Below are 23,863 nucleotides of genomic sequence, written 5' to 3'. Positions count from 1 at the left end.
GGTTCACTGTGCCATGCAGTGGCACTTAGACCACATACAGCGAGAGGTAAGAAGCGGGGAGGTCTACAACCTAAGCTGAAAAGCAGCAGGCTTTATAGCTCAAGCTGAAAAGGCTCCAACTCTAGAGATCCCAAGTTCAAATCTGCCCAGTTACAGATACTCCCCTTACTTTAATGCTGCAGTGTAGACATGCCCTTGAGGAGATGAAAAATCCACTCCTACAAGTGACACGGTGAAGCTGACCTTCGCCTCTGTGTAGCCAGAACTAGGCTGACAAAGGAATTCTTCTATTAGCCAGACTGCTATGTCTACGCTCCAGACTTCTTGTGCAGGAAGCTTTTGGCAGAAGAGATCTTCCGCAAAATCTTGTTGCACAGGAGCACGTCCACACTGCAAAAGCGCATGGAAAAAGCGATGTGCTTTTGCTCAAGAGAGCATCCAGACTGCAAAAGCGCATGGAAAAAGCGATGTGCTTTTGCTCAAGAGAGCGTCCAGATTGCATGGATGCTCTCTCGAAAGGATACTCTGATCGCTATTGACAGAATGGCTACCAGGGCACCTCTGCTTTTTTCGATTGCCTCTTTTTGCACAAAAAACCCATGTTCCCTGTCCGCACACATCTCTTGCACTAAAAGGAGTTATTCCTCATAGAAGGAGGAATACCTACCCCGGAAAAACCTCTCTGTTCTTTCATTTTACTTGCACAAAAATGCACTTGAGATGTGGACGCTCCGCGAGTTTTGTGCAAAAACGTCTGGTTTTGTGCAAAATCTCTGTAGTGTAGACCGTGGCTCAGTGGCAAATCTGCCCCCTCACTGTGGTCAGTGTCCACGCTGAGATGCTACCGTGGCTGCAGCATTTCAAATGTAGACAAGTCTTCTGTGTCTATACGACCACAGCTTATGGTGCAGACGTCACATGACTGACTAGTCGGCTTGGATGCAAGTGTGAACACATTTATTTTGGGTCAGCCTGACACAGAAACATTCTGGATTGTTCCACAAACATTTTTCAAAAAGCTTCATTTCACGTCGATCAAAACATTTGGGCCCACCCACAATTAAACGTGCGGTTTCCATTTTGAGGTCACTGGATCTAGGCTGGTTTACACAAGGGGCCAATATCACTGTTGGGTGGCAACTTCAGTGCAACATGTGGCCATTAAGGCTTTCCACCTGCTGAGGATCTGCCCTCTTCCAAGCCTGTCATGCATCTCGGAGCCTCCTTTCATTCAGAAAAGCCCTGTCTGCTTTTCTGTCCTGTCACTCCCCTCTTATTAGCTTTCTTCTCTTGTAGCTCTCTGTGCCCGCGGACTCCAGAGGGAGCAAAAGAAATACAGCAGCATCGATTTTTAAACGACACTGACTAATGATCGTGACTCACACCCGGCCACCACACCCGGCTGGATATTTCAGTCCCCCTCCTCTTTAGACAGACGGGCACCAGGAGCTTACTTTCGTGTCCAGGGCAATTCCGCTCTGCCTCGAACATGCTTGATGTCTGCATGCCGCCAGGAGGAAGGGAAAAGCCTCTTTCCGTGCGGATCATGTGACTGCACCACGAGCCGGGGAAGAACACTCGTCCTTTCCTCCGGGCCCTCATTACAGGGCTGAATTGTAGCAAGGTTCTCTATTCATCCCGCTCCGCGCAGGGGATCCCTGGTCTCTTTGAAAGACAGCTGCTTGGCAAAGCGACGAAGAGAGCGGGGGCTGCAGATCGGCTGTTAATGCTCACGCCAAAGATGAAAACGCTTAACGTAAAATCAGATCTCAGGGGAAAGAACCTGAACACACTTTTTTCTCCCTTCCCCTTTAATTCAGTCCTTTGTATCCCAAGCCTTGATGGCATCAGGAACTGACGGAGTCCTGTTGTGTGGCATTGCCTCTGACTAATCTCAAGGCTGTTTCAGGCAAAGAGTGATGAGCCATTTAGGGGTGAGAGAATCATAGACTTTTAGAACGGGAGCGGTCATCAAATCCAGCCCCCTGCCCTCACGGCAGGACCAAGCACCATCTCGACCATCCCTGACAGGTGTGTGTCCCACCTGCTCTTAAATATCTCCAGGGATGGAGATCCCACAACCTCCCCTGGTAACTTATTCCAGTCTTTCACCACCCTGACAGGCAGGAAGTTTTTCTTAATGTCCAGCCTAAACCTCCCTGTGGTCCACTTGGCCCCAACACAACTGGGCAGAGCATCTAGTGCAGAAGCCTGGTGCTACAACAGCAGAGAGCGAGGGGAGCTCTTTACTCTGCAGGGCCCTCTCGGTTGTCCATGGAGGTCAATGGCTGGACTTCCACCCAGTGAGCATAGACCAGGCCCCAGGAGAGACCGAGAGGTTTGAGGGCCGGTGAACAAGAGGAGGAGGGAGCAGGGGCGGCCCTAAACTAGCTGCCAGCAACTGGCGCCCTAGGCGAACCAGGCAATCGGCGCCCCCCCCCCAACCCCAAGGGCAGATATCGACTGAAGGTTTTAGTTCTGGGGCTGAGGGCCAGGGGGCTGGGGATGTTCTGTGGTTGGGGGCCGAGAGGGTTGGGGGCTGGGGGCCAGGGGGGCTGGGGGCCAGGGGGTTGGGGTTGCCGCCCCCACGGCACAGGGGAAACCCCTCCCCCCACGTTCCTCCTCCCCCAGGGCCGACCCCCCTCCCCTGCAGCACAGAGGAAACCCCCCGCGCGCTGCCTCTCCCAGGACTTACCCCCCTCCTGGCCGCAGGGAAGCCGTGCTCCAGGTAAGGCACGGGAAATGGAAGGGGCAGGGTTTGGAATTTGGTGCCCTGTGCAACTTGGCGCCATAGGCGGCTGCCTCGTTTGCCTGTAGGCATGGGCTGCCCCTGGGAGGGAGAGGCGGAGCAGGGGAGGAGAAGTGCGAGTGCCTGGTGCACCCCCCTCACGCCCTCTTCCGCTGCTCTTGAGGTAATTACAGCAGCATTAAAGGAGACGTCACACGAAGCCGCGAGGCCAGGTGCCTGCTGGTGACCATTGAGGGGGGTCTGCCCAGGAGCGGTATGGGCTAGTCTACACTTACAATGCTGCTCATAATGTAGTACAGCTTGAACCTCTCTAGTCCAGCACCCTCGGGACCTGACTCCAGCACCACGGGAGGTCGATATTGTCCAGCAGCATTCCCAACACTTCCACTGCTGGCTGGGCTCTTAGAAGGCACTGAAGGGTAAATTCGAGCTAGATGACAGCACTGAACACTGAGAGCCAGGACTGGGGGCTGTAAACAAACTTTACGGGACTGCGGGAAAGTTGGCCACCCCCATGAAAAATGGACATCTGCCTCGCTAAAATCATGCCAGACCCTGGATGTTGCTGGACCAGAGAGGTTCAACCTGTACTTCAGTGAATGTTACCGACGCTGACGGGAGAGGGTTTCCTGTTGGCATAGATTATCCACCTCCACAAGAGGCGGTAGCTACGTCAACAAGAGAATATTCCTGCCAACCTAGCGCTGTCAGGTCCGTGTAACTGACCCCTGGCAGGGGTCAGGTCAGTGTAAGTGTGTCATGCAAGGGTGTGGGATCAAGTTTGCATCCTTTTCATGCCCATGACTGACTCATACCTACCTCATTCCCTAGTGTAGACCAGGACTGCCACCCCAGGGGACTTACCAACCTACAGCGGCACTCTTGCGCCGAAAAGGAAAGTATTTCCTAACTTCCCGCCGAGTTAAGAATATCTTTGCCCTATTGAAATGGAGCCGCAATGTTTCCTGAGATGCGCATGGGACGACAAGATGCCTGCTACCTCCAAGCCGCCGAGAGAGAGCACTAATTAACCGCCCTCATTAGCAGCGCGCTAATAAAAACAGTGGCTCCCCCTCCCCTCGAGAGACTTACAGAATTAATCACCTCCGAAGCGATGCCACAAAGCAGCAATAGTAAATCCAAATGACAAACACCCTGCCCTGCCCACGTAATTGTCTTTCTATGCACTCCCCCGCCATCAGCTTCCCACCGGTTCTCCCTCAGCCGTCAGATGTCTCACAAGTACAGCTGGGTCCCTTCCCCCTCCCTTGGACGGTACATTCTCTGGCAAATGCATTGGGGGGACACGGAAGTTTTGTGAATTCAGGTGGGGACCCCTTTTGAATTGCAAGGCCGCAGGGCTTTGTCCAGCCGGGGTTTAAACACCTCTAGGGATGGATATTCCACCCCCTCCCTAGGGAACCCAGCCCAGGGCTTCCACACCCGCCTAGGGAAATCGTTTGTCCTAATCTCCAACCTAGACCTCCCCCACTGCAACTTGAGACCATCGCTCCTTGTTCTGCCACCTGCCCCCACTGAGACCAGCCTCTCTCCAGCCTCTCTGGAACCCCCCTTCAGGGAGTGGAAGGCTGCTCTCAAATCCCCCCTCACTCTTCTCTTCTGCAGACTAAACAAACCCAAATCCCTCAGCCTCTCCTCATAGATCATGTGCTCCAGATCCATCATTATATTTATTGCCCTTTGCTGGACCCTCTCCAATGCGTCCACATCCTTTGTGTAAGGGGGCCCCAGAATAGGATGCGACACTCCAGATTCTATTCCTGCCCCTCCGCCTATACTTCCGAAACAAGAGTACGGTTCTGGTATGGAGAACCAGGGACCTGCCTGTACAGCCGTTGCTAATACAGTACCTCATGTAGCCTTTTCAATGCAGCATGGGAGTGCAGGATATTCCCAGCCCGGGGTAACTGCTTCCCCCAAATCTCTCAGTTTGGGAATCTTTGTTTTTTTCCCTCTACATATTTGTTGGCATTGCAATAACTCCCATCTGAGATCTAGAGTTGGTGCTGTACGTCTGTACCCCACACACCTTCTGGGTGTGTTCGCTGTCCCGTGGAATGGCACGGAGACCTTTTACAGAGCACGAATGAGTTTGCTCTGCAGCCTTAGCAAAGAGCCAGCTGGCTTTTCGCTCAGGCTGTAGAGGCTCCTGCACTAAGATTGTTACGGTATTGTTCTGGGAGTTGGGTTCAAATGGTCCTTAATTCTTGGGGGTTTGTTCTATTGCCTGGGACCAGCCCCTCGGATTGGCCTGTTTCTTGCATGGACAAGCTTTGCCCCCGTAGAAGGAAATCCCATGACGACCTCGCAAGCCCTCTTCCAGTTCTAGTGTTCTATGGGTCTATGATTCTCCACTTACAAGCTCCTCCTATGAACCCTAAGCCAGTCTGGCCCCTAGACTCCTCTAATTCACACTAGGGCCAGCCCAGAGGAGCTGCCAGTATCAGGGAGCTCTCACCAGCTCCTTCCTGGCCTCATCTCCAGCTCCCCTGGGCTGAGCAGATGAAAAATCTCTAGTGCTGAGAGTCATGGGGAAGAGAAGTCTCTCTCGGGCAGAAGTCTAGCCCACCGCTCTGAAACTGATGCCCCTCTCCTCTCACCAAACACTGGCAAGGTTCAAACTCCAGTCCTGCCTCAGAACTCCATGGCTGAGGCCTAGCCCTTTAAAATTGGCCCGATGAGGGAGCTGGATCCAAAAGCCAAGAATTTGGGCCTGGTTGTGATCTAGCCTCCTCCAGTTGTTTGGTTTCCTTACCCACTGAGATGTGGGCTTGGTTTTTTTACAAGTCCTGAATGATTTTCCCCTCAGGCGACCGTGCAAAAACAAACAAACAAAAGGACTGAATTCACCTCAGATCCGTCACCCGCCGTTCTCATGGTTTGCCAGTGACGCTGCGGGGTGGTTGGGAGGAGAGAAGCACGTGACAAGCGTTAAAAAAGTTAATTGCGACCGTGGTTTTTACGGCTCACGGTTGTTATTGGCTCCCGCTGGCCTAATTTCCTCTCCGCTTCATGCCATCCAGCAGGGTTTCTTTTAGCTCTCCCTCTGCGCTTCCATCTACGTGTTGAATGGCCCTTTCTCCCGTTCCCATGGTTCGAAGCATGGGTCACCCGCTTCGGAGGACGGCAGAAGGGGCCTGCCTCATGCAGCAGTTCTGAATTTTAGGGGGGGGGCTTTAAGTCTGACCTTACAAGGAAAAATCGTCACCTCGCCGTACTCTGAAAATGGGTCTCTTCCCATTCTCCTGAATCAACTTGAAACTAAACGGTTGCGATTTTCTACCAACGTCCTCAGGGTTTTAAAGCAGAAGTTACCGTCTGAATTCTCCCGTCGCTGGATTCTTACAGCACATTAAATCAAGTCTGAGGTGTTAGGAGAGTGAGGGTGCTGCAGCCTGAGTCCAAAGTTCCCATGCCCTGGACTCTGCACCAGGCCCTGGGCCCAGCCCCATGCACGGGGCTCCACACTCTGCCCCAGCCTTGTGCCCGGAGCTGGGGTCCAGGACCTAGGACCCCTGCACTTTTGGGTTCTAATAACCCAGACCTAGGACCCCTGCAACAACCACCTGCCAATAACGAAACTCCAAAGCGCTGGAAAATACAAGGCCGCGTTTCCTGCTTACCCAAACGGGTGCAGCGTGGGCAGGGTCTCCCCCAGCTGTTCTCCTGCTGCTGCAACCTCACCCAGGTCCGGGACTGGACTTTTCATTTCCATTGGCACATGCGTGTGAGGTTGAACTGGGTCCCATCCATGTGGGAATAAGGCAGCCAACCATTTCTGGGAGGAACCAGGGGAGAGCCCCCCTCTGCAGAGACGGAAATGTCAGTCCTGCAATTCCCCAGCAACCCCTCCTTCCAGGACATCAATGAATGCCTTAATGACAGCCTGGTATTTGACTGCACTCGACCTTCAGGCTAAGTCTACACAGCAGCGTTATTTTGGAATAGCTGAGGTTATTCCGAAATAACAGAGCACGTCTACACGGCAAGCTGTTATTTCAAAAGAACGTCGATCTGACACCTTGAACAGATCCAACTCGGCGCCTTGATTTGCCTCTTCCTTTTATGCCACAGTTCTAGACCCACATATTCAATCACCCCCCATGTTCTGAGAGCTTCTCACCTTTCTACAGCTCAGCGTTCGATTGAGAGGAGAAACGGGCTTCTGTTCCTTCAGCTTCCTACGCACCCCAAGAGACGCAGCTGTTTAGCAGAGTGAGGACACTGGGTCCATGGGGAAGCCGACGTGTGGTCCCGTCGTTGGGATTAAATGACAACAAGAGACGAGCTGTCAGACCCGGTACAGCGTGAACAAGCCCTGGGAGACTCCACTTTTCGGCGTGTACGTGAGACGCTCTCACGCTCCGGTTGAATAAGGGGCTTTTCCTTTGTACCGGGTGCACCAGGGAAGTCTGACTGGACACCAGCCATGTGAGCAGAGAACGTGGCACAGCACGGAAATCAAAGACACTTCGCGGCGGCTTTGCTTCACACCTCTGGCTCAGAGCCAATGGGATGAGCAAGGGTAATAGCCCATCGTATCCCAGTAAGGACCACTCAATCCATATCGCCTCTGAAGCTAGCCACTTGCAACATGGTTTCCCAGGGTCAGGGAGAAGCCTCCTCAGAGCCATTCACGTCGCCCCATAAGCACCCCCACAACGCAGGGCGTAGCATTGGCCATCAGTGAAAGGACAAGGGAGACGATGCCTCAGGGAAGCAGTCTATGTGCTGTCGGATGTGTCTACATGAGGCTCCGTTGGGCCAGAGAATCACTCAGCTCAGCAGATGCTGGGATCTAGGTGGCAGCCAATGAGCTAGGTCAGAGGTCCCCAAACTCGGGAGTGCGCCCCTCAGGGAGCATGGAGGAAACAGTGGGGCCCATGGAGAGCGGAGAAGGAGCACCACCCAGTCCCTTCCCCCCCCCCCCCTCCCGCCCCCCGGTTGCATCCCTGTTCCAGGATCCGCACCGGCTTCCAGCCTCGCCTGTTGGCCACGGCTCCGTTTCTTGCCCAGGCTGGGGTCGAAGCTGGGAGCGGAGTCACAGCTGGTTGTGGGCCTGGCTGCTGGCCCCCCCTGCAGCCTGACTGAAGCTGTGCTCCTGTCTCTGCCCCCCGTTTCAGCCCCCGGCCACTATCCTGCTCCTGGCCCCAGGCCCACCCCTAGCCGTGTCAGTCATGGCACCGCTCCCAGACCCAGCAGGGCACACCTAGGGGTCAGGGGAATACAACCCTCAAATATTTGATGGTTGCTGAGCTAGAGAATAGGCCCAGGGCGTCTGACAAAGCAAGGCCAGGCCAGCCATCTGCGGGAGGGGCTCTGTGTGGCGAAGCAGCCCCGCCGGGAATGAGAGCAGCCGGGTAGCGTTTTGCCAAAGGCCCAGGAGCTGCTGCCCTTTGGTGCCAGCTGACGTGAGGCCCGGACTCAAGGCCCTGATAGGAGGAATATTGAAAAGCATGGCAATTAGAACTGGCTGAAGTTCGTTCTAACCCAGTACACTGGGCTGGGTAGTAAAACGACGACAGTTCCCCATGGTGGGCCGCTGCAGCTATATCTACCGGTGCCTCTGCAGGTACCAGCGATCGCAGCTCCCATTGGCCCATTTCCAGCCAATGGGAGCAGCAGGATGTAGCAGAGACCGGCACACTGCTTCCCACAGCTCCTATTGGCCAGGAATGGCGATCCGCAGCCAATGGGAGCCACAATCACATGTACCTGCCGAGACACACGTATGGATAGCGGTGGCGGCCTGCCAGGAACTGACCCTGGGAGACCAGATCCGGCCCGCAGGCCCAGTAGTACACCCTGTGCATCTGACAGGCCTACCTCACAGATCCTATTGCCTGTGCACCGCCACTGGCCCCTCCCGCACACTCGCATGGTTTTAAGGTTCCACTTGATCAAAAGCCAACATAACTGCAGCCATATTGGGTCAGACCAAAGGTCCATCTAGCCCAGTGTCCTGTCTGCTAACAGTGCCCAATGCCAAATGCCCCAGAGGGAGGGAACAGAGCAGGGAATCATCAAGTGATTCCTCCCCGTCACCCATTCCCAGTCTCTGACAAACAGACGCTAGGGACACCATCCCTACCCATCCAACTCCATGACCCATCCCCCCCCCTTTCCCTCAAGAAATGTGCTCGTTATTGTCATGTCCACAAACAAGCTGCAGTGGAAGCAGAGAGGTGCCATGCATCTCCTGTGAATAGCTGCGCAACCCCCGATTTACAGTGACACTTTTTGTGCATTTGTGGCACACACAGGCATGGTCCTACAAGAGGCAGCCCAACCCAACCCAGCCTGCAAGGAGTCCCGCAGGTGTTACAGACAATGCAGAGAACACGGGGGCAGCTAGACTGGTGAGACCCAAGGTCCATCTCATCCAGTAGCCTGCCTCTGACAATGGCCAGTGCCAATGCTTGAGGGGAAGGTGTCAGGACCCCACCGTTGCCGATGTGAGATACGTTGCTCCATCTACTGGATTGTACCTATCCTGACCCCTATCGCTAGAGCCTGGTCTAAACCCTGAAGCAGGAAGCATAGTATCCTTTCCAGAAGGCTTGTTAGAAAGGACAGTTATAATTCTGGAGGTGCTTGTTGTCCATTAAGCACCCAGTCCCTTTCTGAAACTTGTCCTCAGCGCTTTCCTGTGGCAATGAGTTCCACAGGAAGAAACTGAGGAAGACACTCACCTAAAGCCAAAGGTAGCGTCAGAACTCGAATTCAGGACCTCCTGATTCCTGATCTTACATTCAAACTAGGGATGTGAACAGGTAATCGATGTGAACACCCTAACCAGGTGATGCTTACGTGGTACTGGTTAACCAGTACCCAGGAGCAGCCCCACCATGGCTGCTCCACCTGGTGAGGCTGGCAGCAGCAGACCAGCGAGCTGTAGGGAGCTGGGTGGGGGCAAGTTAATCAGTTAACTAGAAAAGATTAAGGTTTAATGGATTAACCAAGATTTTACATTCCTAATTCAGACTATCACCATTGACAACATGTCTCTTTACCATTTTATAAACCAGAGGGATTCCTTTCCTTTGCCTCTATGGCAGGAAGACTGTACTGCCGCCACTGTTCTAGAAACAGCCCATCCCAGTTTGTTGCAACTGAAGCTATTTCAAAAAAATGCAGAGTTCCAACACAAGCTCTATCTACAGACAACGGGTTTGGGGTTAAACCACTGGCCTGGGATGTGTGTATGCCAGGCCTGACACAACGGGGCCAGGACTGTCTCCTAGGCCACATCTATACTTACCATGCCGGAGATCAATTTTCTGGCATTTGATTTAGCAGGTCTAGCTAAGACCTGCTAAATTGAATGCTGAGGGCTGCTCCGGTCGGCGCCGGTACTCCTGGCAGTCGTGAGGAGTAAGGGAAGTTGATGGGAGTGTTTGCTCCTATCGACCTCCCTCTGTGAGGATGGCGCCAAGCCGACTCCAGAGACATGTGTCACATAGCAGTAGTTGTATACCTTAACCCGACTTTCCAGGTCTAGTGTAGACCTGGCTTTACCACATATCTGTGCAGCACCTAGCCGTATGGGGATGGGAGGGAGCTACCACAGTGCAAACAACAGCAACTGTGTGATCTCTCCCTCTGGGGCCCCTGGCGTTGGCCACTGTCGGCAGACAGGACCCTGGGCTAGATGGACTTTTGGTCTGACCCCGTCTGGCCGTTCTGATGTTCTCATGAGGATTATGTTCTTAACGTTGGGTCTACAGAGAGAGGACAGGGTGGTAGAAATAGCTGTGGGGCTGACAGGCAGGCAGGGGAGAGGTATGGCCAGGAGAGGCCTGACCCACCAGGGTGAAGTGCCCATTGAATTTGGGCCAAGGAGAACAGTTCAGGAGCTGATGAGCAGAAGGCACGGAGAACCTGTGGGAGTCGGGGAGAAGGGGATGGGATGGGGGAGGGGAAGAGGATATTCAGAAGCCCTGATTCCTCGCCAGGAAATCATAAAACAGTGGAAAGAAATCCAACCGCCTCTTTGAAATCAGAAACTTCACAATGAACACGCGCCGCATACAACGGGCCTCGCTCTGTTTCCATGGTGATGGCTACAAATCTGTGTCAGTCACAATACACTCTGGAATTCCTAAAATTGAAAAAATTCCCCCAAAAAACAACAACGAAAAGATAGATAGAGGAGGGGGAAGGAGCGAGGGAACCCTGGGTACCGTTTGCCTTGGCTGCTCATCTCGTGTTAGGGCCTGAGGGCTTTTAAGAGCCTGTGCCAGTTAAGGTAGCAGCTCTACAGAGTGGAATGCACCACGTCCGCAGCACCCCCCCTCTGCCGCGGGTATTTATAAGCCCAGTCCCTGCAAACTCAATGAACTGCCCAAAGCCAAACAGGAAAACTCTGGGAAACCAGGGGAATGACCCTCCGTCGCTTGAGTCGTAGGCTGGTGCCGTCCCTCCAGTGAGGTAGAACGCAGGTTCTGTGGCACAAGGAACACCAGAAATCCATGTCAGAGCATTTTGCTCCTCCTCCAAAAACAGCCTTTTGAATCTTTCACCCCTTCCTATTTCCCCCTGCCCCCTCCCTCCAGTGTTTTGGCCCAGTGACGCCACTGTAAAAAAATACACAACTAGTTCGCTTGCCACCGTTCGCTGGAGAGCGACCGTATGGCTCAAAAAGCAAGGGACTGCCGCAAATGCATCGGCAGAGAGATTACCGCGTAAGAGGACGTGAAACTCTAGGGAAGGAAGCAGCTGGGATGTGAGGGAAACATGCTATCAAAAAGCAGCAGACAGACTCCACCTATTGGACTCCAAACCATACCTTGGTGGGGAGAGCACAGAAGAAATCATAGAGCACTAGAACTGATGGGACCTCGAAAGGTCGTCAAGTCCCCTGCCCTCACGAACTGGACGTAGAATCATAGAGCTGGAAGAGACCTCAGGAGTCATCAAGTCCAGACCCCTGCCCAAAGTAGGACCAATCCCAACTCAATCATCCCAGCCAGGGCTTTGTCAAGCTGAGACTTAAACACCTCTAGGGATGGAGACTCCACCACTTCCCTAAGGGGCCCAACCCAGTACTTCACCACTCTCCTAGTGAAATAGTTTTTCCTAATCTCCAACCTGCTCCCGCTGTCACTTGAGACCATTGCTCCTTGTTCTGCATCTGTCACTACTGAGAACAGCCTCTCTCCATCCTCTTTGGAGCCTCCCTTCAGGAAGTTGAAGACTTGGAGGTTATTTGTAGGAAAAACTGGACGTTATTTGTAGCAAAGCCTCCCAAAAGATTTTTTTGGTTAGGCACCACCTCGTCAGCAAGGTGTTTTTCCACCGTGACACCTACCACCTCCGGGGGGGGGGGGAGGGGGGAGGGTGTCAAGTGAGTTAAGAAACGGGGCAGAGTGGACCCTAAATCTAAAACCATGCTGGATCGGTCCCCGAATGCACAGCTATGAAAAGTCCAGCAGCCTCCTCCAGCACTAAGGTTTTGATGTCTGAAGGCTCCAGGGAGGTCAGTCACATGCGTCAATCCCCATTGAAAGCTTTCACTCCTGGAAGGACGCGCTACGGGAAGTCCTCGCAGGGCACAAGCAGACAACCCCCCAAGTCAAGATAGTGAGGACTGCAAGTAATCAGCGTGTCTGAAAATCAGGCCAGCGTCTGTGGTGCTCACTGGGTCAGCCAAAGAAAGCCAGTGGAGTCAGGTTCTAAGTGAGTTGCTCTGTTAGGTGCTGGAACTAGAGGTGCGGGGGCAGGGTGCTGCTGCACCCCCTGCCATGGGGTGTCCATCATAGACAGGGTTTCGATGGCTCTCAGTGCCCCCACCGTACAAATTGTCCCAGCCCCCTGAATTGCTCTGGTGGTGGGTAGCAAACAAGGCTCTGTCCACATGGGGGCTAGTCCTCACGTTTTCCTGCAAACCCAGTTGGTTGGCTGCTCGTGTCCACACCCAGCATGGTTAGACTCTGCTCAGGAAGTACGGGACAGATCTCCTCAGGGATTGGGATGTGGCAGGGTGGGGTGGCCACAGTGGCTTACATAAATAAGAACATAAGAACGGCCGTACTGGGTCAGACCAAAGGTCCATCCAGCCCAGTATCCTGTCTGCCGACAGTGGCCAGCACCAGGTGCCCCAGAGAGGGTGGACCGAAGACAATGATCAAGCGATTTGTCTCCTGCCATCTCTCTCCAGCCTCTGACAAACAGAGGTCAAGGACACCATTTTATCCCCTGGCTAATAGCCTTTTATGGACCTAACCTCCATGAAATTATCTAGCTTCTCTTTAAACTCTATTATAGTCCTAGCCTTCACAGCCTCCTCTGGCAAGGAGTTCCACAGGTTGACTACATGCTGTGTGAAGAAGAAATATATACATTCCTAAGCTGAGATCCCTACCTAGGCACGACACGGACACGCTCCAGTTGTTCTTCCAGCACAACAGCTGCCATGGTGCGGCTGCCGGTGCAGATCATCCTCGCATGCACAGAGCAAGAGAAGAGCATCAATCCGTGCAGGAATGATGAAGAAACAAAGGCTCCGCCAGATGCATGCCTCAGCCATTCTCTAGCTACCACCAGACCACAAAAGGATCAGGCTGAATGGGCGGCTGCTCCCTCCACAACTGGAAGGCCTTCACAAAGATTCCTTACTATGTCCCAGCCTTACTTCCCCTAGCTACGCTTCTCCCCTCTGCATTTCTCCTTGCCTCCTGTTTATGGTCCTTCCACCATTTGCCTCCCCTAAGCAGCTTTGTGACTACAGACAGATGCCACTCCCAAAACTGAAATGAGCTGTAATGAGAGGAGAGCCTTTCTTCATGCTTTCTTGCCCTCCTATAGAAAACCCCAGTAACTGGGAATTTGGGTGAATTGCTGCCGTTTAGGGCTTCCGGGCCATTTGATAGAGCAGAAAAGAAATGGGAGACCCTTAAGCTAGTGCCTCATGCTACTGCACCGTGGTTTTGATATTCACCCATTTATCTACGTTTCTGCCCCCGTCTGGAGGTTGGTCCCACGCACAGAAGTAATTCCCTTGATGCAACATGGAAAATACACCATCCCACCCCACCCTGTCAAAATGCCTTTTGAGCATCTAATGAATTGTCCGCCACAAGCATTTTGTCCTTAGACCTGATGGAATCTTATCTACTTGCAAGAGCAACATCTATGTGTCAGAACATCTAGGTTCCAGTTTGTATAACAGGAACAATCGGAGGATGCAGCTGAGATCAGGTCCGTTTGCAAGGCACTCAGTGCTGCCAACTTTCATGGTCTGATAATTTTTTGTATAGACTGGCTCCTGGAATTGTGTCATTCCACAAGAATCTCAACTTTCATTTAACATAAACGAAAGATTCTAGCTTGTATAGCTGTGGAGAAAAAGCTTGAAAATTTAATCCATGTGCATCCTAAATACTCAAAAATCAGAAGGATAATAAAGAGGAGCCAATATTAACTAGGGGGCTGGAGCATATGACCTATGAGGAGAGGCTGAGGGACTTGGGTCTGTTTAGTCTGCAGAAGAGAAGAGTGAGGAGGGATTTGATAGCAGCCTTCAACTTCCTGAAGGGAGGTTCCAAAGAGGATGGAGAGAGGCTGGTCTCAGTAGTGACAGATGGCAGAACAAGGAGCAATGGTCTCAAGTTGTGGTGGGAGAGGTCCAGGTTGGATATTAGGAAAAACTATTTCACTAGGAGGGTGGTGAAGCATTGGAATGGGTTACCTAGGGAAGTAGTGGAGTCTCCATCCCTAGAGGTGTTTAAGACTCGGCTTGACAAAGCCCTGGCTGGGTTGATTTAGTTGGAATTGGTCCTGCCTAGAGCAGGGGGCTGGACTTGACGACCTTCTGAGGTCTCTTCCAGCTCTATGATTCTATGAACTATTTATTAAAAACCTCAATTTTTCAAGCCAATCTGATGGGGTTAGCAAAACTGGCTATTGTGAGTATATACAATATGACTCTGTCCTCAGAAGCATACTATCTAAATAGACACATCAGACAAAGAGGTCATTATTAGTAGATCTGGTTGAATATTATACATGAAAACTAGATTTTGGATTAAACAAAAATCATCATGAAAAGCATCTTCTTTCCATGAAACAAATGTAAGATACTCAGCAAAAAAACAAACATCACAGAACAAAATATTTTGGTTTGATATACTGCTGCAGTGCTTCATGGGAGTGGTCGTTTGGTTCTGTCATATCCCTATTTTCTATGGATCGGGGTTCCATGTGGACTACACTTCCCATGATACCCCATCTCCACTGTCCAAAAGGGCAGACAGTGCTGCACCATGAAAGAAGAAGTCTTGACGGCACTAGCCACAAGAGGATTTCAATTAACCTGCTATCCAGAACCAAATGTCAATATTTGACAATTTCCATTTATTAAATCATTTATTACACATAAACCTGTAGGGGAACATTTTAATCTGCCTTGTCACTTAATCATGGATTTACAAGTAGCCGTTCTTCTACAAAGGAGTTTTTTCGCAGCCAATTACAAAGTGTGGAATTGGTATTCATCTACAGATCTGACACTGGGCTTGAACAGACATTAACTGGATGCTGCATTATAAAGCCAGCCTCCTCTGCCTTGAAAAACTGCATTTTTACATCAAAAGCTAAGAATGGGATATTTCCAGCCCACTTAATAAGCCTCGTTAGTACCCATCTTACAACTGACAGGTCTTTTTTTCCCCGTTATAAATAATTGGCGCTCTGTTATTTCCAGTCCAGCTCATCTGAGGAAGTGGGTTTTACCCACGAAATCTCATGATACTCTATGGGTATGTCTACACTGCAAAGTTAATTTGAAATAACAGCTGTTATTTCGAATTAACTTTAATAGCGTCTGTACATGCAAACTGCTATTTCAAAATTAATTTGAAATAGCGGAGCGCTTAATTCGAATTTGGTAAACCTCATTCTACGAGGAGTAACGCCAAATTCAAAATAGCTATTTCGAATGCAGTGCTGTGTAGACACTGAATCCGAAATAGGGGGCCTCCAGCCCTTCCCAGGGAGCCCTGGTGGCCACTCTGGGCACAACCAGGAAAACTTACTCTCCTCTCTCCCAGCCCTGGAGCCATTAAAGGGGTAGACCCTGGCCACAGTGCCTGTGCCAGCTCCAAGCCTGCCAGCCCAGAGCCAGCAGTGGTCCAGCGAGACCCAGTGGCCCCAAAACAGGAGCCAGCAAGCCACTGGCAGCCAGCCCTCCACTGCCCCCCAGGAGCAGTCTGCCAGCTCCCAGGAACCTGATGGGCCAGAGAAGGCGGGCGCCTTCCTGGTCCAGGGTGGAGATCATGGACCTTATTTAGGTTTGGGGGGGATGCCCCCAACGTCCATGATCTCTGCACTAGATGGAAGAATGTGGCCGTCTAGGGCAGGATAGATGCCAGCCTGGCCACCAAAGGCCACATGCGAACCCAGGAGCAGGTTTGCATGAAAATCAAGTTGGTCCAGCGAGACCCCCAACCCTGAGCTTCCCCTCCTCCTCCTTTCTTTTGCTTCCCCCTTCCAGCTCCCTACTCCCAGGTGTCCCCCTCCCCTCTCCCACCCTCTCTCTTCCCCTTTCCCACCTCCTTTTCCTAGTCTCCCCAGAGGTCCATCCCCCCAGTTTTGTTCAATAAACCCAGTTTCTATTTTCGAACATACGTGTCTTTTGTTTGACATGAGGAAGGGGGGCTAGGGAGAGGTAAGTGGAAAGACGTGAGGGAGGAATGGGGCACGAGCCCCCGGTGGGGAGGACTGGGGTGGCTCTGAGGGCTCCTCGGGGTGGACACTCTCCTGCAGGGCCTCCTGGATCCTGACAGCCCCCCTGATAGACCCCCTGGATGGCAGCCTGAAGCAAGTGCAGCCGGGCTGAGGGCAACGACCCCACGAGACTCACCGGTGTGCCCAGGGGCAGCTCTGGTTCCATGTGGCCGAGTGCTGTGGTGTCTCGAGTGCGGGCACTCAGGGCACTCCAAGACAGGCCTGCTTTGCTGTCCCTCATGGAGGTAGACAAGCAAGCGGGGAACCCTGAGAACTGTCTGTCCGGGGTGGGGGTAGGGTCCCTTTAAGCACGGAGCTCAGTTACCCTCAGGCAGCAGCCCCACACACTACGTCCTAACCTGATGCCCTGCCAGCACTGGTTCCGGCCAGCCTTAACTTTGGTTCAGGGTCCACTCAGTGTGGACGCGCTATTTCGAAATAGTTTTTGTGTGTAGATGCGTTCATTCGAATTAGCTTAATTCAAATTAACTATTTCAAATTAAGATAAATCAAATTAACGCTCTAGGGTAGACGTACCCTTTATGTATTAGTCTCTAAAGCACCACAGGACTGCTCAGTGGTTTTAAAGTTACAGACTAACACGGAGATCCCTTTGCGTTCATTTATTAATGTACTAGGTTTATAATTTATGCAGTTAACCCATGCACTCCCTGGCTTTAGGATTACATCAATTATCCTTATTTTTAGGCTTGGAGGTAAAGTACTACAACCCAAGGTTCATTCATACATTTTCCTACACAAAGGCATTAACATTTCTTTATACGCTTTTCTCTCAAGTTCTTTCAGGAATCCATTCACGCCCAGAATCCTGCTGTTTTTCAAGGGCTGGATTGCGTCCAGCATTCCCTCTGCATGTATGCTCCTATCCGGCTAGGTTGCTGCTGCTGTTGTTCTTCAGTTACCTGTAGGAGTTCAGTTGCCTCGAAAGAACCCTGTTGTACTCCACCAGCTTCATTACCTGCCCACGGTAGAAATTCTGGAATAGAAGGTTTGCAAGGCATCATTTGTAACTGCATCCCTGTTGTTACTAGCAGCCAGGGCAGCTAACTTCTTATTATAATTTTCCCTGTGAGTAAGTCCACCAGCTAATGCATTTCCCTGTTCTCCCCGCTCCTCCGGAGTTGCCAAAGCTTTGGTGTAGCCACGGCAGCTTCTTCACCCGGTTTATGCCACGTTTCATTCCCATTCGTTTTGCAGCATGTTAAAGGCTCTTTGGAAGAAATCATGCATTGGAAGCTACTTGCGTCCACTAAGTTGGGAGGAGATTTCACAACCGCCCCTGGAAGCCTATTCCAGAGTTTAACAAACCTAATGGTCATAAAGTCTTTCCTACTATCTCACCTAAATCTCCCCCACGGCACATAAAGCCCGTGACGTCTTGTTCTCTCTACAGTGGACATGGAAAAGAACGGGTGCCTGTCCTCTTTATAAACAGCCCTTACCACAAGGGTGGGCAAAGGGGCCTCCGTGGGCTGGATTCGGCCCACCAAGTGGGTGGATCTGGCCAGCAGATGTCCTGTCACTCCCCCACCCCCAATCAGGGCCTCAAGGCTTTTGCTCCCTGCCCCCGCCCTGCAAGCGCCACATGCCCCTTACAGGGCGGGAGCAGGGAGAGACTTTGCATGCTCCTCCCGCATCCAGACTCTGATGGACCTGGGGGGTACAGGGAGCGTGCGAAGTCTTCTCCTGCCCTGCAAGGTGGCAAGTGCCTAGAGGGAACCGCCAGCTGTTCAGAACACCTGGCAGTTCTCTCTAGGCAGGGGGGGGGGGGGGGGGGCAGGGCAAAGACTTAACATGCTTCCCTACCCCCAGGCCAATCAGGGGCTGTGGGAGGGGGAGCATGGAAGTGTCCTGACCCCGCCCCTTTTGCCAGAGGCCCCACCCCTTCTGGGTCAGCCTGGGGCCACTTCAAAAATTAGTGAAGTAGCTCCCTGTCTAAAATTATTGCCCACTTCTGCCTTCACACATCAGAAGACTTATCAGGTTCCCCATGGTCTTCTTCTCAAGATTGAACATGCCCAATTTTTTCAAACCTTTCCGCGAAGTCAGGTTTTCTAAACCTTTTCTCCTTTTTCTATTCTCTCCTCGGCTCTCTCCAATTCGTCCACATCTTTCCTAACATGAAGTCCCCAGAACTGGACACGATATTCCAGCTAAGATCCTCACCAGTGTGGGACCACTACTTCCTGAGTCTTACTCATGGCATCACATTGTTGACACGTATTCAGTTAGGGCTTGTCTACACTAGCCCCCTAGTTCGAACTAAGGAGGTTAATGTAGGCATTTGAAATTGCAAAGCAAGCCTGGGATTGAAATATCTCGTGATTGATTTGCATCTTCCCGGCCGGTCGCCATTTTTGAAATGTACAAGTCCAGACTAACTGCCCACGTCTACACGCGGCAGGGACCCGGTAGTTCAAAATAAAGCCCTAAATTGAACCACCTGTTAAACCTCATTCTAGAGGCTTACAAATGGTTCTTCCAATAATTTATCTTTCCAGCTACTGAAGTTAGGTAGACTGGTTTATTGTTCCTCTGGTCCTCTGTTCCCCCCTCCCCGTCGCACGCACTGCCTCTTTTGATAGGCGATATCCTGGCCTTCTGCAGTCCTCTGGAATCTCACCCATTTTGTGTGAAAGCCCAGAGACAATCAGAATCCTAGGGCTGGCAATGCTCCTCCTAATGCACCCCAAAATGCCTTCTTGGTTACAAAGGTGCCCTGTTGACTCCTATCCAGCCATCACCAACATTTCCTGAATTGCTGAGATAGTTCCTTCAGCACCCCGGGTGAATTTCATCAGGTTTTGCTGACTTGAATACATCTAACTTCTCTAAATATTCTTTAACGGCTGATCTCGCTCCCTATTTTGGCTTCTGCCCCTTCCCCCTTGTTAATGAGGATTATGTTGAGTACATGGTCCCCATTTACCTTTTTAGTGAAGACTGGACCAAGCCTGGAACATCTGAGCCTTCTTGGGCTCCTCTGTTAGCTCTCCATCCCCACCAAGCGGAGGGTCTACTCCAGGGGAACCTCAGGCCCCCAAGGCTCATGGCCCCCCCTGCATTGGGGAGCCTGTGCTGGTGCTCCAGGCCCTCCATTGCCCCACCATGGGGCTGGAGCACACAAAATCTACTAGGCCGGGCCCCCCTAGGCTCTGGTGTGCAAGGGAAATGTGAGGAGTCTTTCTGCTTCTCAGTCGGGAGCCACGTCGGTGAGGGTTTTGTGTGTGGGGCCCCAGACTGATTATGTGGGTCAGTGGCCCCGGACCCAATACAGGTTCCCTGGCCCGGTCTACTCCAATGCTCTTCAACTGGAGGCCTGCAAGGCAGATCCGGCCCCAGGGCCTTCCATTTGGCCTGCTGAGCGTCGGCTGCTCCTTCCTGCTCTCTGCTGGGGGCCCTGTTGGAAGGGCGGGCTTGGGTACAGGCTAGCTGCCCCAGCAGTGACCCAAGGTGCCGGGCGGGCTTATTCAACCCACACGGATGCTCATGCTGAGACTTCACTGCTCTGGTACCCGAGGTAGGGGACTGAAAGCCAGCTGAGGAGAGGTCGACCCAAGCTGCGATCACTCCCCGTGATTGTACTACAGACCTATCCTTTGTCCTAAAACTCACTCTCCCACCTCTATGGCAGGCGTTGGAGGGAACCTTTTTTGGGTCGGGGGACGCTGACCCACAGAAAAATCAGTTGGCGGCCGCACAAGTGAGAAGTGAAAAAAACAAAGAAACAAAACCCCTCACCGCCGTGGCCCCCGCCTGAGGAGAAAGACCCTCCTCCCATTCCCGAGCCTAGAGGAGCCCAGGCGAGTAAGTTTTGTGTGCGCCAGCCCTGTGGTGGGGGTGGGTGGGAGGGCCAACACAGGCTCCCCCATGCTGGCATTAAAGCCCAGCCTTTGAAATCGCCTCCCCTCCACGTGTCATCTTCCATCCCAGGCCCCCAACCGCAGCGCCTGGGGACACGACACTTTGTGGCCCAGGCAGGCAGCAGTGTGTGTGTGGCGGGGGGGGGGGGGCAGCTTTCCGCATGATGCCAGCCATCCTGGCCCACGAAAGCACTCGTGCGGCGGTGCACTCAACGTCTCCACGCAGCGACCGTGACTGGGCGCACACGCCGGGCAGGCTTGCGTGCAACCCCCCAGGGAAAACACCCCCCAGGCCATTTGTAAAGGCAGCTACTGCCGTGTGCACACACAGTGACAGGCATTGTCCTTTGAGGGGGGGACACCGGCCACAGACGCTGAGGCGGAGAAGGGGTGGACACTTCTTCAGGGCGTTTCCAATGAGCCCGGCCCGAAGAAGAACCAACTTGATTCACAGGCCTGCTGCGTGGTTCTCTGGCACCAGGGAGATTCCCAGATGCAGTGATTGGCACCAGGTGGAGAAGAGCGACAGCAATGACTCCTCCACCACCCAACCGCCTGGCACTGGGGCTAGGGGTAGGGACGTTAGCGGTTACATGTTTACACACAGGAGGTGGAGGCAGACGAGAGCTGGTGCTCACGGGGAGCTGGCTCCCACCTCCCCCCCCGCCATTGATAACGAGGCAGCAGCACGGGGTGCAGGAGGTTCCACTATAGGGATGTTAGAGAGCAGTCAAGCGGAGTATCAACTTGCTTCCCCCCCCCCACTTGCTGCCTCTCATAGTCCAAACAGGTAACAGCCACATCCACAGCAGGTCAGGGGCAAACCCACATCTGAGTCCCAGCCCAGAGCCTTTTCATCCCCTGGGCCACGCTGCCTGTCAGCCACGGGCAACACTCGGCTACCAGCCGTAAATAAACTAGCACGGAACTCTAGCCACAGAAAACACAACACACAGCCGAGTAGCGCTGCCTAGTAACACCATCACCCCGTGAGTCCCCCAGCAGCAGGAACAATTTAACTGGCAGCTAAATCCCCACCCCCACCTTTCAGCAGGAACAATTCCTAGTGCACAGTGCAAGTGCAGGCTCTGGCACGGTGTTACTTCCTCTGCCTACACACATTTGCCAAGCAGGAGTTCCTGGGAACCAAACCCCCACTCGGCTATTTAATTTGATTCTTCACACTTGCTGCGATACCGACTCGCAGCTTCTCAGGCTCATTTAGAGCGTCAATTACGGCTATTTCCTACACAAAGCTAATGAGACGCGTGTATTTCTGAAAATGGGTTTCCTTACCTTACAAAGAAACCCACATGGAAGCAGATAAGGCCGTTGCAGCAGCCGGCTCAAGTGTAAAGCTGGCAGGGGAAATTATTCCCATCTGCGATTCCTTACACAAAGCAAGAGGGTGGTGGTGAAGTGGGAGAAATGAGTACTAGGGGGCAAACCCCTGGTCCCGCTGATGACAATGGGGCTATGTCTACACTGGCATGTGCTTTTGCGCAAAAACATCCATGCCAGTGTAGACGCTCTCTTACGCAAGAAAGCTCCGATGGCCATTTTAGCCATCGGACTTTCTTGCGCAAGGAATTAACATTGCCTGTCTACACCGGCCTCTTGTGCAAGAGGGCTTATTCCTGAGCGGGAGCACCAGAGTATTTGCGCAAGCAGCACTGATTTCAAACATTAGAACATCAGTGATCTTGCGCAAGTACTCGCGGCCAGTGTAGACAGGTGGCAAGATTTTGCGCAAAACCTTGCCAATGTAGAGACAGCCTGGGAGTTTTGCAGTATTTCTCTCCCAGGGATACTGAGAAGGCTACATAAAGTTTGTGAAGTCTTTGGAGGGTCTTTGAAAAAAAGACACCATGAATTTGATCCAAATCCCACAGAAGTCATTGGGATCCTTCCTTCCAGAAGTGAATTGTAGCTCACAAAAGCTTATGCCCTAATAAATGCGTTAGTCTTTGAAGTGCCACTGGGCTCCTTGTTGTCTTTTAAAGAAGGCAAAGTTAACCTGCAACAAAATAGCCTCTTGAGGCAAAGAATGTGGTTTTTGGTCAATTTTCTTTCACAGAAATAAAAAATTTGGGGGCAGGGTCTCCTCCCAAAGTTTTTCTAGAGGAAAAATATCAGAGCAAATGTTTTGTTTTTTTCCATTGTGTAGCTCTATTGTCACAATGCCTAGGGTTTTTTGTGGGGGGTATTTTTATGTTGCTCTTTTCAAAAGACACAACTATCAGTATTTAAAGACCAACAGGATGGTTTATTAGGTGATGAGCTTTCGTGGGCCAGACCCACTCCCACGAAAGCTCATCACCTAACAAACCATCCCTGTTAGTCTTTCAAGTGCTGCATAGTCCTGTTTTTTGTTTCAGCAAGACCAGACTCACACGGCTGCATCTCTATTACTATTCTTTTGAAAAGGTATTTAGTTGCCACACACACACACACACACACACACACACACACACACACACACACACACACACACACACACACACACACCGACCGAGAGCGAACTACATTGTGGAAAGAAATTTGTGTTGGGGAAAAGGATGCAATCTTTCCATTCTTCAATGGGCAGAATAAAAGTGACTCTGAATTTTCTCAGCATCTCTGATTCCGATTCTCAGGTCTCAGGCACTACAAGGAAAGAACATTTGATGCTGCGATGCAGGTTAATTCATAGGTTCAAAGGCCAGAAAGGGGAGCATCTGGCACTAGGCTGGCTCAGTCCCGGCTACGTCTACACTACGGGACAAAGTCGAATTAAGATGCGCAACTAAGTCACTTAACTAGGCTTTTGGCACTGTCCACGCTGCAAGAAGCTGAAGGAAACGCCCTCTCCCTTCACCTTCCCTCACTCCTCGTAGAAGCAGGGTTACCAGCATCGATCAGAGGCCTCCCTCCAGTCGAATTCGCTGTCTTCACGAGACCCGCCCATTCGAACCCTGGAAATCGAAAGCGGCAGCTTCGAGCTTCCTCTGTGGTGTAGATGTACCCTCAGAGTTTACATGACAGACTTTAGCCACCCAAGCCCCAGAGCTCCTTAGCCCCATAAGAGCGGCCAGACGGGGTCAGACCAAAGGTCCATCCAGTCCAGTACCCGGTCTGCCTACAGTGGCCAATGCCAGGTGTCCCAGATCATTATCGCACAGGTAATAATCAAGCGATTTCTCTCCATCCTCTGACAAACAGAGGCTAAATACACAAACCATTCCTTACCCATCCTGGCTAATAGCCACTGATAGATCAAACCTCCATGAATCTATCTAGCTCTTTGTTGAACCTTGTCCTAGATTTCACAACCTCCTCAGGCAAGGAGTTCCACAGATTGACTATGCGCTGTCACCCCACGTCACCGTAGGAAGCGAGAAAAGCTGCCAGACTCACCACTCACTGCTCGGCTCACCAGAGTCATTAGCTGCTGGCGCAGCTGTACCGGGACCGTCCTAGTGCAGACTTGGTGGGCGGGAGGCAG

At 52.1% G+C, this 23,863-nt stretch overlaps 1 protein-coding gene across 1 annotated transcript in view; it reads right to left on the bottom strand.

Moving 5' to 3' along the window:
* XKR6 (XK related 6) overlaps positions 1 to 23,863 on the bottom strand; it is a 271,546-nt gene that overhangs the window by 176,131 nt on the left and 71,552 nt on the right. The gene's annotated exons all lie outside the window — the stretch shown is intronic.

Source organism: Pelodiscus sinensis, chromosome 3 (assembly GCF_052426305.1).
Source record: "Pelodiscus sinensis isolate ZL-2025 chromosome 3, ASM5242630v1, whole genome shotgun sequence".
Classification (NCBI taxonomy): Eukaryota; Metazoa; Chordata; order Testudines; family Trionychidae; genus Pelodiscus; species Pelodiscus sinensis.
The sequence above is the reverse complement of the archived record's forward strand: the minus strand, read 5'-3'. Positions and strand labels throughout refer to the sequence as shown.